At 42.7% G+C, this 12,687-nt stretch overlaps 1 protein-coding gene across 4 annotated transcripts in view; it reads left to right on the top strand.

Moving 5' to 3' along the window:
* Positions 1 to 1,732: 1,732 nt before the first annotated feature.
* The window catches only part of Disp1 (dispatched homolog 1 (Drosophila)), a 120,041-nt gene continuing 109,086 nt past the window's right edge, over positions 1,733 to 12,687 (top strand). The window contains exons 1-2 of one of the 4 annotated variants that reach the window (XM_005409242.2): positions 1,733 to 1,815; positions 6,161 to 6,296. The gene's annotated coding sequence lies outside the window, so the exon portion shown is untranslated. Of the gene's footprint in view, positions 1,816 to 5,932; positions 5,949 to 6,028; positions 6,047 to 6,160; positions 6,297 to 12,687 lie in introns of those variants that run through there. The other 3 variants (XM_005409244.2, XM_005409243.2, XM_013507055.1) reach the window with 3 other exon arrangements.

Below are 12,687 nucleotides of genomic sequence, written 5' to 3'. Positions count from 1 at the left end.
GGCCATGTCCTTCTCTACCTGAGGCCACGCATGGCATCACACTTGGCTGGCCCCAGGCCGGGCCCTCTCCCTGGGACAGGGCTTCTCTTTTTTTTGAGACAGGGTTTTGGTATGTAGTTCAGGCTGGCCTTAAACTCACTTTGTAGCCCAAGCTGGCCTCGAACTTACAGCGATCCTCCTGTCTCAGCCTCCCGGGTGCTGGGATTGCAAGCATGCGCCCCCAGGGGCCTGGCTTCTCTGTTTTAGCTGCTTCTGCTGGTGACTCAGCTCTGCTGTGTGTTGATCTACGCTTCAGACATGTTCACACAGTGCGTGTGGTCACAGCTCGGCACAGGAGCGTGCTGCCTCTGTGTTAGCCTCTCGTTTGTGTTGTGGTGACTTCCCTTTGTCACCAGGAGAGTACTGGTAACACATTGCACTGTGACGAAGCTGTGAATGCTCCCGTGCTGTCCCAGGTGTGGACCCTAGATGCTGTCTGTGAAGGTAAAGATTACTGGTGGTGTTTACTGCTCTTGCAGTGGCTGTCTCTGAAGCTTGAGGACATTACCCTCGCTGTGCACTGCTGGGGAGACCAGTGTGTCAGAGCATGGCTTCTGCGTTAGACGAAGCCGCCTTCCTCGTCTCGGACGAGCTGCCACTCCACTGCACCCCTCAGCCAGTCTGTCTCGGGTCTGCGGCGTGTGAGTGCATTTGGCCCATGGTTGTGCAGCTTAACGGGTGCGGCAGGTGCAGTACTCAGAACCCAGGAAGCGCCCCGTAATACATTCACTGGTGTTGCTTCTACCTTGTTTTTGAGTGATGCTGCCGTTTCCTTTCAAAAATACAGTTGGGGTAATGTGAGAACTTTCTTGTTTATAAGATTCAACAAGTGATAGTAACACGTAGTATGTGTGTTCGGTTTTGCCCTTGACTGAGTGTGCGCCTGCCTCTCCGTTACCACCCTTTGTCTCCAGCTAACACCTACAGGCTCTCTCGTTCGTTATTTCTCATATCATCTTAGTGTTCTTTAAATCACTATAATAAACGATTAATGTTGCATTAAGTAACATTTGATGTTAATAAAGCATGTTACATTTCTTCCCCGGATCATCTAATAACTCACATATTTCTAAAGGAAAAATTCTTTTTCCCAGGAGATGTGCTTTAAAGAGTGTTTACTGTATAACTCCTAGTCCAGCGGAGCGATGTCTGTGTTCTTCACAGTACAAGCCCTCCTGCAGTGGTCGAGCTGTGTTTGGAGGGGGCGGTGGGCAGCTGGGCATTCCGTTTGCTGAGAGGTCAAGCAGCTCTTTGGGGCTGGCATCCATGAAGGAGTCTGTGTTCTTCTTACCTCTCTGTTTACTGCCCGGTAAGGAGTAAAATCGTAACTGTGGACAGAAGGACAGGATCCATGAAGGTTAACCATTGCATTGTTTTGTTTATATATTTTTTGTTTTGGTATAATTTCAAATTTAAGAGTTACCAGACCAGTACAAAGAAATTCTACAGACCATTCACCAAGGTTTACTTCTTGTTTACTGTGTTTAGATGTGTGTACTATATTTCTGAGCCATTTGAGAATAAATTTCAATATGGTACTTGCTTTTTCAGTCTGGGGCAGCTCTTTAGTCTCTTTTTGTCCTTGACTTTAGTATCGTTTGAAGAACTTGGGTCCCGTGTCTGGATGAGGATCGTCCATTTGGCTGGCGTAGCAGGGCCACTCCCTCATGGCGCTGTGTGGGCTCGGCAGGCAGAGCGGGGAAGGAAGGGCAGCCCGGGAGCCTGCGACGCGTCTGTACCGAGACCCGCAGTGTGCCCCCCGCTGCGTGCCCCCAGGTTTGCCCTCGTCTGTGCTGCCTGCTCCTTTGTGATTTGTGTGTGGTTTATAGGGAGTTGCTTTGGACCTGTAAATAATACCTTGTTCCTCGTCCACTTTTCTCTTCCGTATTTATTAGCTGGCATTTGACTGTATGGAAGCTCTTCCTTTTTTTCTTCCTTGCTTTTTAGTGTATTTATCTGAATGCGTAGATTCTTACTTAACAAGTTACAGTTCATTCTGTTTCTGTCGTCAGGTATTTTGATGCTTAAATTCAGCCTTGGCCCTGGGGCCCTTGTGGAATGCCCCCTTGTCCTTTTCCTGTGTCTTTCCATTTATCTGAGGACATCTTACCTTCATTGGTGTAACGGGGTGTTCTGAGTTCATTTGGCACCAGCCTGGGCTCAGCCCTTTTTCCAGGTGCTCTGGTGCCTTGGTATTTTACAGCCAGGTGCCTGGCGCTTGGCGTGTGCATTGCCTGTGATGTGTGGTTAGTGTGGTGCCTCTCAGGTCTTAGGAGGTCTTCAGGGACCGAGCTAGGAAATCTGTTTGAGGGTATGGGTGTGTACACCTGTAGCTCCATCTCTGCCTGGACTAAGACTTCCTAGTGATTATTCCAGTTTCAAGCAGCATCCTAGGACTCATTTAAGCTTTTCCCGTAGTATTTATAACTTCTCCTGCCAGCAGTGAGAAACGTGGTTCTGTAGTGTTGTTTTGTGTCTTTACTGTCTATCCCAAGCCGTTGCACTAAGTGGTAAATGCATGTTTAAGCATTTGGAAGGATGAGCGAGTGCGTCGGTGTGGGGTTGTGTGTTCTCACTGTGTGACCAGTGCTTGGCACAGAGCAGCGGCCGAGGACAACTCGGTTGACCAGATGGTTCTTTTTTTAGCAGTATTTTCATTTTACCTTTTTTGGGGGAGGTGCTGGAGACTGAGCTTCAGGCCTGGAGCATGCTCAGTAAGCACTCTACTATTCGAGCTACATACCTGGTCCCCAGTTTTTACTTTTGAACAATATGAAATACGACTTTATATGAAATACTCTTGCTTTTTACCAGTTAAAGCATGAGTCTGAAAAATTATTCAATTAATTTGAGCAGTGTAGCCTTTTACCAATAAGAAAAAAAATAATAAGAACAACAGTGCTCAATAAGAAAAATAGTCCCTTTGTTTTTGTTTCAAAAAAAAACCCCTCCGATTTGGGCAGCACTACTGAAAAGATTCCAGCGTTTCTAATTACAAAAACTGTAGCTTGCAGAGTTTGTCTGGCATATTTTTCACATTTGTCAGCTCTGGTGATGTGAAATATGTTCTTCATCTGAGTTCTTTTCCTAGGCCTCCTGCTGCCAGACAGAAAGAATTTCCACTTCCCTGCTGCTTGTTATTAAGCTGCTGTAAACAAGAATGCCTGAAGGTAGCTTATGAGGCAGTGATGAGAAATGTCTGATAACCTTAAGACTCATTCCCAAGTTATATTACATTGGCTCTGTGAGCAGTCTAGGGAGAAACAGCAGGGTTTCATCCCCCTATGACCTCAAAGGTTACAGATTTACAGTTTTGTATAGCTGTTAATGACGGTACCTCTTGAAGCAGATTTTTTTTTTTTCCTTAAATCTTCAGGAAATGTAATCTATTTTTCTTTCTGCTATAATTAAATCTAAGCACTTATTTCGTACATAAAAGTATAGTTTTCTGAGTTTGCTTTTTCTGTTTATAACCTAAAATATGTTAAACATAGTACATATAGCTTCTAGTATAGAATTCACAATATATAATTTCTGTACTACCAGAAAAGTAGGAAAAGTAGGAAAGGGAGTTAGTCTTATATTTAGTAAGATTTTTTTCCACAAAATTGGCTGGGAATTATTTTTTGTTTCAAGGACAGTTTTCTCCAGCAGAGAAATTTTCTCCAGCAGACAATTTTCTCCAGCAGTTTTTTTAAACTCTGTACAGAAACATTTTCAATTTTCATCTTCATACTTATAAGAGGGAGCAGGTCTTTTGAAAATGCGTAGAAAAATCAAAACATATAAAGCATGTCAGTTTAAAAGCCTTTCTCTGTCTAAAGAAAAAACTAAAATGGTAGTTTGTATAAATAGCCTTTTCCTAGATTAGATTTGAGAACAAAGTTGTATACATTAATGTCTTTTAAGTATAGACATTTAAAGTTAAAATCCATTGAATATTATTAAAGCTACTTTTGTGTGGGCCACGGCGGTGGTGCCATATCATGGATTCCCTATGCCTTATTCTGGTGTCTCCGTAAATAGAAAGTGTTCAGGCATCAGCCTCAGGTCACTGATTTTTCCACACACACTTACCTTGGCCTAGTTCCAGACACACCTTTGTACTTTGAACCAAAGCTGGGTGGGGTTTTGTTTTTCTGGAATCTTCAGCGAGGCCCAATGTTGGGCTTTATGAAGCAGCAGCAGCATCTTCCAGGAGTGCTGGCCTGGGACCTGGGACCTGGGACGCAGGACCCAGGACCCGGGACCCAAGACCCAGGACCCGGGACCCGGGATGCAGGACCCAGGACCTGGGACGCAGTACCCAGGACCCGGGACCCAAGACCCAGGACCCGGGACCCGGGATGCAGGACCCAGGACCCAGGACCCAGGACCCAGGACCGTGGCCAGGGGAGGACTGGTGAAAATCACCAAGGGACCCCCGGGGTCCATGAGACTCAGTGGGTTCCTGACTCCCTGCTGCCTCATCATCCCTTGGAAGAAGGATGGTCGGAGGCAGCTGAGTAGGAGGTCTTCTCCCGGCGCTTCCGGCCGGAGTCAGCACCGCTCCTGTCTGCGCGCCGCTGCCTGCTCCCAGGCTCGCCCTTTCCCAGGCATCCTTACCCAGGCATCCTTCCCCTCACTCCTTCCTTCCATCGGAGGATTGGGCCTCTGCAGTAGGATCAGTGCGTGGTATTCTCGGGACAAATAGATAGAAAATTAAATTTAAAATTCCATTCCTCTTTGTATACTTTTAAGGTGGAGAGTAGGCAAACTAAAATGCAGGTGTGTTTTAAAATCACTTATGAATACTTACGGATATCAGCTAGCTCACTTTCATTCTTTTCCTATAAATTTTGCAATTTGCCCAGCTTCTTTGCCAATTGAAGTAAAAACTAATTCTTTCCAGTCATTAAGTGGTGCCACCTGTAGTCCCAGCACTTGGGAGGCTGAGGAGGACTTGTTCAAGTTTGAGGCCAGTCTGGGCTACACAGTGAGTCCAAGGCCATCCTGACTGCATAGCGAGATCTTGTCTTTAAAAAAAAGTAGTGAAATAGTTTGAGAAATACTATATGAATCTTTTAAAAGATACATAATAAAATTTGACTAAATTCAGTTGGGTTGTAGGGAGACGGCCAGTTTAAACTAGAAAGCAATCTGAGGTGCAGAACCGTAGAGTTACACTGTCTGTGGGGCGCAGATCACGGGCCCCTTTCTGCAGTTGTATCCCTGGAACAAAGCAGTGTCTGCTGCTTATTGCACATGCTCAGGAAAGATCTGACTTAAAAGCTTTTGGTTTACTTCTTCATTTTACAGAAGAAGCTTAATCTAGATCTGAGCTAAAGCAGATTAGAGCACAAAGTACTGTATAGCCACTCATCACTTACTATATATATATATATATATATATATATATTTTTTTTTTTTTGGTACTGGGAATCGAACTCAAGACCTTACGCTTGCCAGGCAGACGCTTGTACCACTGAGCTATATCCCTGGCCTACTTACTATATTTTTAAAAGAAAATTAATTATTTTCAAGATATGTAATAATATAGGGGATTTTTAGCTACACTACTGACCTTTGTAGTTGTGATTAACATAGTCTTTGTTGGTAAATAGTCTATTATCCTGCTCTTGTGGACGTACTTAAACAGCTTGCCTTCTCCAGTTGTTCACATATTTTTAATTTTATGTTGCTCTTACAGTTAATTTGTTAGTAAGCTCTTTGTACAAGCTAAACAAAGGCTCTTTTAGTCATCTCCCCCTCTGCGGGCCATCATAAAAGAGCATTTGTTCAACCAGGAGGAAGGAGTCCTTGACTTCAGTGTGAAGGGCCTTGAGAAATTATCTGGCTCAAGCAGTTCATGAAGCAGAAAGGAAGTGGACTCCAGGCAGCTCGGTGACCTGTCAGTGCCGCAGCACTGTGTGAGTGGCAAAGCCAGAGTTGGAGCTGGGCCTTTCAGTCTTCTTTCCAGGGGACTTTTGCTGTGATAGTTGACTTCTCCTGCCGTGTAACATGAAGTGTTAGTATCTTGGTACAGGTTTATCTAGATGGTGGTGTATGTTAAAATATATAGGTCATTTAGCTTTTCACGTGAAATGCTTAAAATAAGCTTTTCTCTCTTCGCTCCTGCTAGGCCCGTGTGCCTGTTGCAGAGGGAGTTGTGAAAAGGAGATCTAAAACGAAAGGAGAATTTCAAGGTGTTACCACTGAAGCAGACATTCGGAAGGGCCTGGCCCCTCTCAGAAGCAAGGAGAATCATTAGGAGGAAAGTAAGTGATGGTATATTCCTATGTGTGATGGCTTTGCAGATAGTAAGAACTCTGAGTTAGCTCTGTGTCTGCTTATGAGAAAGCATAACCATGACAAAAAAGCCAAGTTGCAGAGTAGTAAGTTGTTATCCTGTGAAAAATAAAACCCAGCACATATGTATGCATATGTATGTGTTTATATATGCATACAGATGTATATGTTGTAGATGTTATGTTTGTATATATTTGAATGAGCCTGGGCGAATCAGGCTAGTTACATAAGTTATTCATGAAGTGGGATTTGGGAGAGAATTTTTACTCCATTTTTTTCCATTAGTCACTGTACTATTTAATATGTAACAGTAAGCATCTATTACTTTTGTTATTAAAGAAACATAATAAAAAATTAAAATCCATTTGTAGTTTTGTTATGCTTTTAAAAAATGAGCTTAAAACAATAATATCACCTAACAGAATTTCCCAAAGGAGGAAATGGACAAATAATCTGGCTACAGATTGACTCCATTCTGCTAATTTCCAGGACACTGGAACTCTTGGCAATAACATGTGTACAGGAAGGAGCAGTTTAAAGATAAATTTATGTGTGTTTTCCCTAGCATGAAAGTTTTCATTTACCCGTAGTTTTGATTCACATAATGTTAACATTTTACTTCTGAAATCTCCTGTATTTAACAGTGAGCTGATTAAAATTAGGATATTCACCAGTGAGAGAGGAACATTGTTTCCATAGAAAAAGCAAGGCTAATAATTCTCATAATCCCTTTGATTTAGTAAGACTTGAACCGTTCTTTTGCCTAGAGATGAACTGATTAGTGTAGTTATTGTTTTTATTTAAAAGGACAGAAATAAACTCTGTGAATTTTATGAGTTTTTATAAATTCTAACACTCTCAAGCCTTCAGTAACTTCAAGTAAGTGTAAATGCTCTTGTAATTTTCCAACATTAGGGATGCCTCTGGTCCTAAGAGGTGATTTGTTTTAAATCATAGGTACTAATAAAAGAAAAATATTTTTGGATGTAAATATTTGCTGGGAATGTGTTGGTCATAGGTTTTACATAGCACTAACAAAGGTGTTCTTCATATAAAACTTAAAATCTAGGCAAGCTAAACTCTGAGAAAAACACAGTAACAGTTTGAACGTACGTATTTGGAATGGAGAAAACAAGTACTAACCCCTCTTCTGGTTAAGATATGTGTGTTATAACCAGCCCCTCCTGTTATAAGCTCTCACTGTTTCATTATTAAAGTGGTACCAAATTCATATTTCTGTTCTGTAACCAAGACTGCGGTTGACAAGGGAGTTCTTTACTGTGAGGCGCTGGGAAAGCTGCAGAAGCCCTGGCGCGTCTAGTGTGAAAGCAACCGCAGTGTGGAGATGAGCTGATCGGGCTGCGGAGCGGCAGGGTGGCGCTTGGGGTGGCTCAGTGCTGGAGCACCCGGCTGTGAGTCGCAGCCCCATTACTATAAACAATTCCCAAATGAATAAGATAAATTGTAGGTGATGAAACTGAGGAAACCAGAGGGGTTTTATTCTCTTGTCAGTCTTTTCTAGCTTTTTATAATGAAACTGTTGAAGTTCACCTTTCATGAATAATGGTGGCCGTCTCTTTAACTTACTACTATTATAACTCTTAAGAGAAAATTAGGTAGTTTTCAGGACAAAGGAAACTGTGACACTTTATTGCTTCTGTGGAGTTGGTAAGGAGAGGAGAGGAAATGGGAGAGAATTGTGGTGAGCAGCTGTCATTTTCTATGCACGGAGTCTTCTTCCAGCAGGGCGTCTTCCTCATGAGCCACTCGAGGGTGATTCCCACAGATGGGTGCAGAGGTGGGCATCACAGGTGCCCGCAGTGGGGCTGCCTGCATGTTCATCTGAAAAGGCCAGCGAAAGCATCCGAGTGTCCTCATGCTGTGGCATCCAGTGTGGCAGTTAATAAGAATAGAATAGAGCTGTGTACCAGCCAACTCCTCAAAACAGCACTGAGTGAAAAAGAAACAGCAGAGTGATAGCTAGGACCGGATGGTGTTCACATAAAGCTGGAAGACATTGCAGAGCAGTACACGCGCTGTTCATGGATACCTGTGTAGCAGTTGTTGTCAGACACGCACGGGCAGAACCCGCAAGTCCGAGACCGTGGTTACGTCTTTGGAAGGATGAAGAATAGGATCCCAGAACGTTCCACAGGGGACTGACTGCATTCTGTGTGCAGTACTTTATTAAAAAGCAAAGCAGAACGTTAAGATTTTGTCACCCTGGGGCAGGCACGTGGGTATTCATACTAGTCTGTTTATTTCCTTTACATTTGAAATGCTGCACACAGGACAGCTACATGAACACCCTTTTACAGAAGGGCAGAGAGAGATGGGGGGAGTGCGAGGCCCTGCAGTCAGAGGGCCGTGAGCGTGTGCTGCGCCGGCTTCTTCCTGGCTCTGGCTGTGGACTGAGTCAGTTTCCCTCCCTGGGCTTGATACCTGTCTCCGAGGTGGGGTGACAGTGTCTCTCCCTAGTGTGTTGTCAGCAACAAATAGCTGACTTAGAGTAGTTTCTGTGCTGTTCGGGTGCGCAAGCTCTGAGCCCTGGAGTGAGGTGTGCGCGAGCGGACATGTGCTTGCCCGCATGCCGACTTAAGGTCTGACGGCGGGGCATAAAAAAGACGAAATGCAGCGCAGACCCCGAAGGGGAAGAGGGTGTTGGGGCTTTGGGGTCACGGGTGATCACAGGTGGTGTTTCATGGTTTGTGCTTTCCTGTGTGCTCCAGCTTCCCTTCAGTACGCGTGTGCTGCTTTTGTAAGCAGAAAGCAGTGAGGGACCATTGTTTCGTCAGAGTCACTTCTTCAGTGACCTTTCAGTTCTGGCGAAGGCAGTCTGCTCAGGCCTTTGTGGCAGGTTCTTTTTCCGTGGGAAGACTGTTTATCTTAGGGGTTTTGAGGAGGGCAGCATTTCCCTTTTTCACTGAACTACTTGAGAATGAAGGTGGTTTGGCAGAAATTGTGGCTTTCTTGTGTAGAGAACGAAGACCGCGTGTAACTTGGTGGGCAGTCACCCCGAATACAGCGTCTGGAAGAGTTACAGAGAACATGTTTGGTATGTAGGAAAATCAGTTCTTCTTTGAGAACTTTGTTGAGATCAGTTTAACTTGTTCTGTGAAACCCTTTCAGGCCTAGAAACCAGGCTGACTTTGCCAGTGCCCTCTGGACGGTTGAAGTGGCACGTAGTGCCTGCCACGTGGATTTTGCAGGCAAATGTTGGTTTCTGTTCCCTCCCGTGCGTGGCTTCCTCACAGACTCACTGGCAAAGCCCTGTTCGCAGTAGGTGGAGTTTGCAGTTGTAAAGTCAGCAACAGATCATTTTCAGTTGTTATGGTTTCTTGAAGGTTTTTGTAGCCATTTATACCAGTAGCTTTGGTTTAAAGGAAGATCCTTGCCTTACGAGTCTTTAATCGGACAATTTGAAAGAGACATAAGATATACTTCTATTTCAAAAAGAACAGAGTGGAACAAATTTTTGAGTAAATATCTGCATACGTATTTATGTATGTGTTTGTGTATCCAGTATGAACATGTAACATTAGACTGTTTTCTTGAGTCAAAACATTTAAAACAGTCGTGAAGTAAGGAGCCCCAAAAGGGCAATTTTGAGGTGGGAGAGGTATGGATATTAACAATTAACATTTGTAAGGGTAGTGGATATTTTCTATTGAATTGAAAATTTGACAGATCTTTAAAGAAATAGTCCATAAACATGTAAAGAGTTACTTGATTTCTATCTCAATTTTTTTTATTGTCTATTTACCATGTGCTTTTAAGTTGTGAGATAATCAAGAATAAAATAATTACAGATTAAAAAGAATCGTATTATTTTTCAATAATATGGTCTCATCTTATAAGGTTCAGGTTCTCAGTTAAATTCCTCCTGGGAGGCATAGGAGTTTCTGCTTCGCTCCTGGGGTGTCCTGGCCATCTGCCCTACAAAGAAGTGGACCCTTGTTTGTATTAACTGTAGTGACAGGTCCTGAGAATGAGGTGCTCTCGGATGAATAAGAAAAGGTCAAAGAGATAAGAAAAACAAGAGAGGCCAAATTCTGGGATCAGGGGCCTTACAGCCTCTGGGACTGAAGCCGCGATCACTCATCTCAGTCGCCTTTTATTAGGACCAAGAATGTAACTAAGGCCAACAGGAGAAATTCATTATCCCTTTCCATTTCTGCCTCTCAGCTGATGGTAACCGTCCTCGGGCGAGGCTCCCACACCCAGCACCACGTGCACTCAGTATGGCTGGGGATCAAAAGCCGATCATCAGTAATCAGTCCATTAGCAATCGCCGTCCTTTCCCCACATGTCCCCCTTTTTGTTTTAATGCAGTCCTTTGAAGCATCAACGAAAAGTGTGATCACAAGATATACATTGAAGGCTAATCATTGTTATGGACTCTGAACTATGTTCTTATTTTTACAAACACCCATTGTCATTTCTTGCGATATTATCATTGTACTTTGCCTCATCCCCTTAGTCTAGTGAAGTTCATCCAGGAAACGCTGAGAAAAGGAAGACAATTGGTAACTTCCTCGTTGATGAGTAAAGATTTGAACAAAAGTCTTATCATAAGCAACTCTTGCTTTACAGTTTGAAGACCTATATGTATGAATCATGAATACATTTCAATACACTATGAAATTAACAATAATAAATTGCCATACACATATGAAAACTTTTGTTTCTTTAGTTTTAGACCATCTAATAGTTTAGGAGAAAGCATGCTTTTATATTTGCACTGCAATTGTATCTTTTTTTTTTATTTTAAAGAGTAAAAGAAGGATAACATAATAATAGGGGGGCTTACCAAATTACAGATGAAATAGTAGGAAATTATCAATGGTTAGATGGTCTAAACAAAGATATTTAAATAAAGATATTTAACTATAATCCCTGAGCAGAAAAATTGTTGGGTAGGACTCCAATCGATGAATAAAGGAGTGGCCAACCTTTGTTCATTAATAAGGAACCCCCAATGATCTCCAGAGTCTCTTGGAAGATACCCCCAATAATTTGGTCATGGTTAAAAGTGTTTCAGAAAAAATAAAAAATAAGGTGTTCTCATGAAAGATGTTCTTATACAAAACTAAAGAAACAAAAGTTTTCATATGTGTATGGCAATTTATTATTGTTAATTTCATAGTGTATTGAAATGTATTCATGATTCATACATATAGGTCTTCAAACTGTAAAGCAAGAGTTGCTTATGATAAGACTTTTGTTCAAATTCACACCTTTGCCATTGAAAAACATATGTGTATTTTGTTAAATGATAACAGATTAGTATAAGATAGAGATGATTGGTTGAAAGGGTTATGTTATGTCAAAATGAAAATTTAAGTATGTTACACAATGTCATAATTGTCATGTAGCAATGTCATATAAGGTTTTGATTGTTAAATTTCTGGATGGATATATGTAATTGTTGTTTGTTAATATTCTATTAAGATTTAAATACTGGAAAATCTATGGTTGTTAAAAAATTATGGTTCCATTTGTATGTTCCAAGGTGTGTGCTATTTAGATTATATTATAATGTTAAGCTTGTTGCCTTTATTATGATGTTATATCATTAATCTTCTCTGCTGGATGTTTAACAACTGAGATCTGGAGACTAAATATCAGAAAGATAATTTGGGCTAAAAACACAGCCAATATTTTGGCTATGCCCTCTGAGGTCAGTATAGACTCAGCACATAAGAGAACCTCCACTATGACATCCTATAACTCTGTTGAGTCCCTAATTTTCTGATCAAGGAGATTATGGGACCACAGAGGAAAGTGATCCTATAACATAGACTTTCAGGAACGGGATCCACTGCCTGTGTACCCCCCACAAGCGGCTCTGTGGTTACTGCCTCTGTAGCCACAGGGGATGTGCCCGGCCTCTGTGCACGCTGGCCATCGCTTTCGTTCTGGCCACCACATATTTTGTTCCTGTCTGGATTCCAAGTACCAGCGCCGGCACAGGACAGGCGCCTGCCCCTGCATCTCTCACACCAGTCTTCACGGTGAGAGTGTGTGGGGCCCACAGGGCGAAGTCTTACTGAGCGGGAACATCTAGTTCTTTTACAGCTGCGACAGGTGATATCCTCCACTCGATAAGGGTTGTAAGGTTTCTCACATGTTCTGCAAAACTGTTTAAAGTAAACCTTGTTTGCACATACGTATGCACTCTCCCAGCGAACGTTGCAGTTTTTGCAGTGATAATAGCCATATTTTTGCCTGAAGCACATGCGCTCCTTGCCTGGCTCAGCACCCAGCGGCAAAGAGGTCACTGATCTCCTTGTGTGTGTAACTGCTGCTGGCTAGAGATGCTTGGTAGCTTCCCGTATTGTTTGTCCTTGGGCCCCGGGC

This window comes from Chinchilla lanigera, unplaced genomic scaffold (assembly GCF_000276665.1).
Source record: "Chinchilla lanigera isolate Chin_1 unplaced genomic scaffold, ChiLan1.0 scaffold00119, whole genome shotgun sequence".
NCBI lineage: Eukaryota > Metazoa > Chordata > Mammalia > Rodentia > Chinchillidae > Chinchilla > Chinchilla lanigera.
This window is presented reverse-complemented; position numbering and strand designations above follow the sequence as displayed.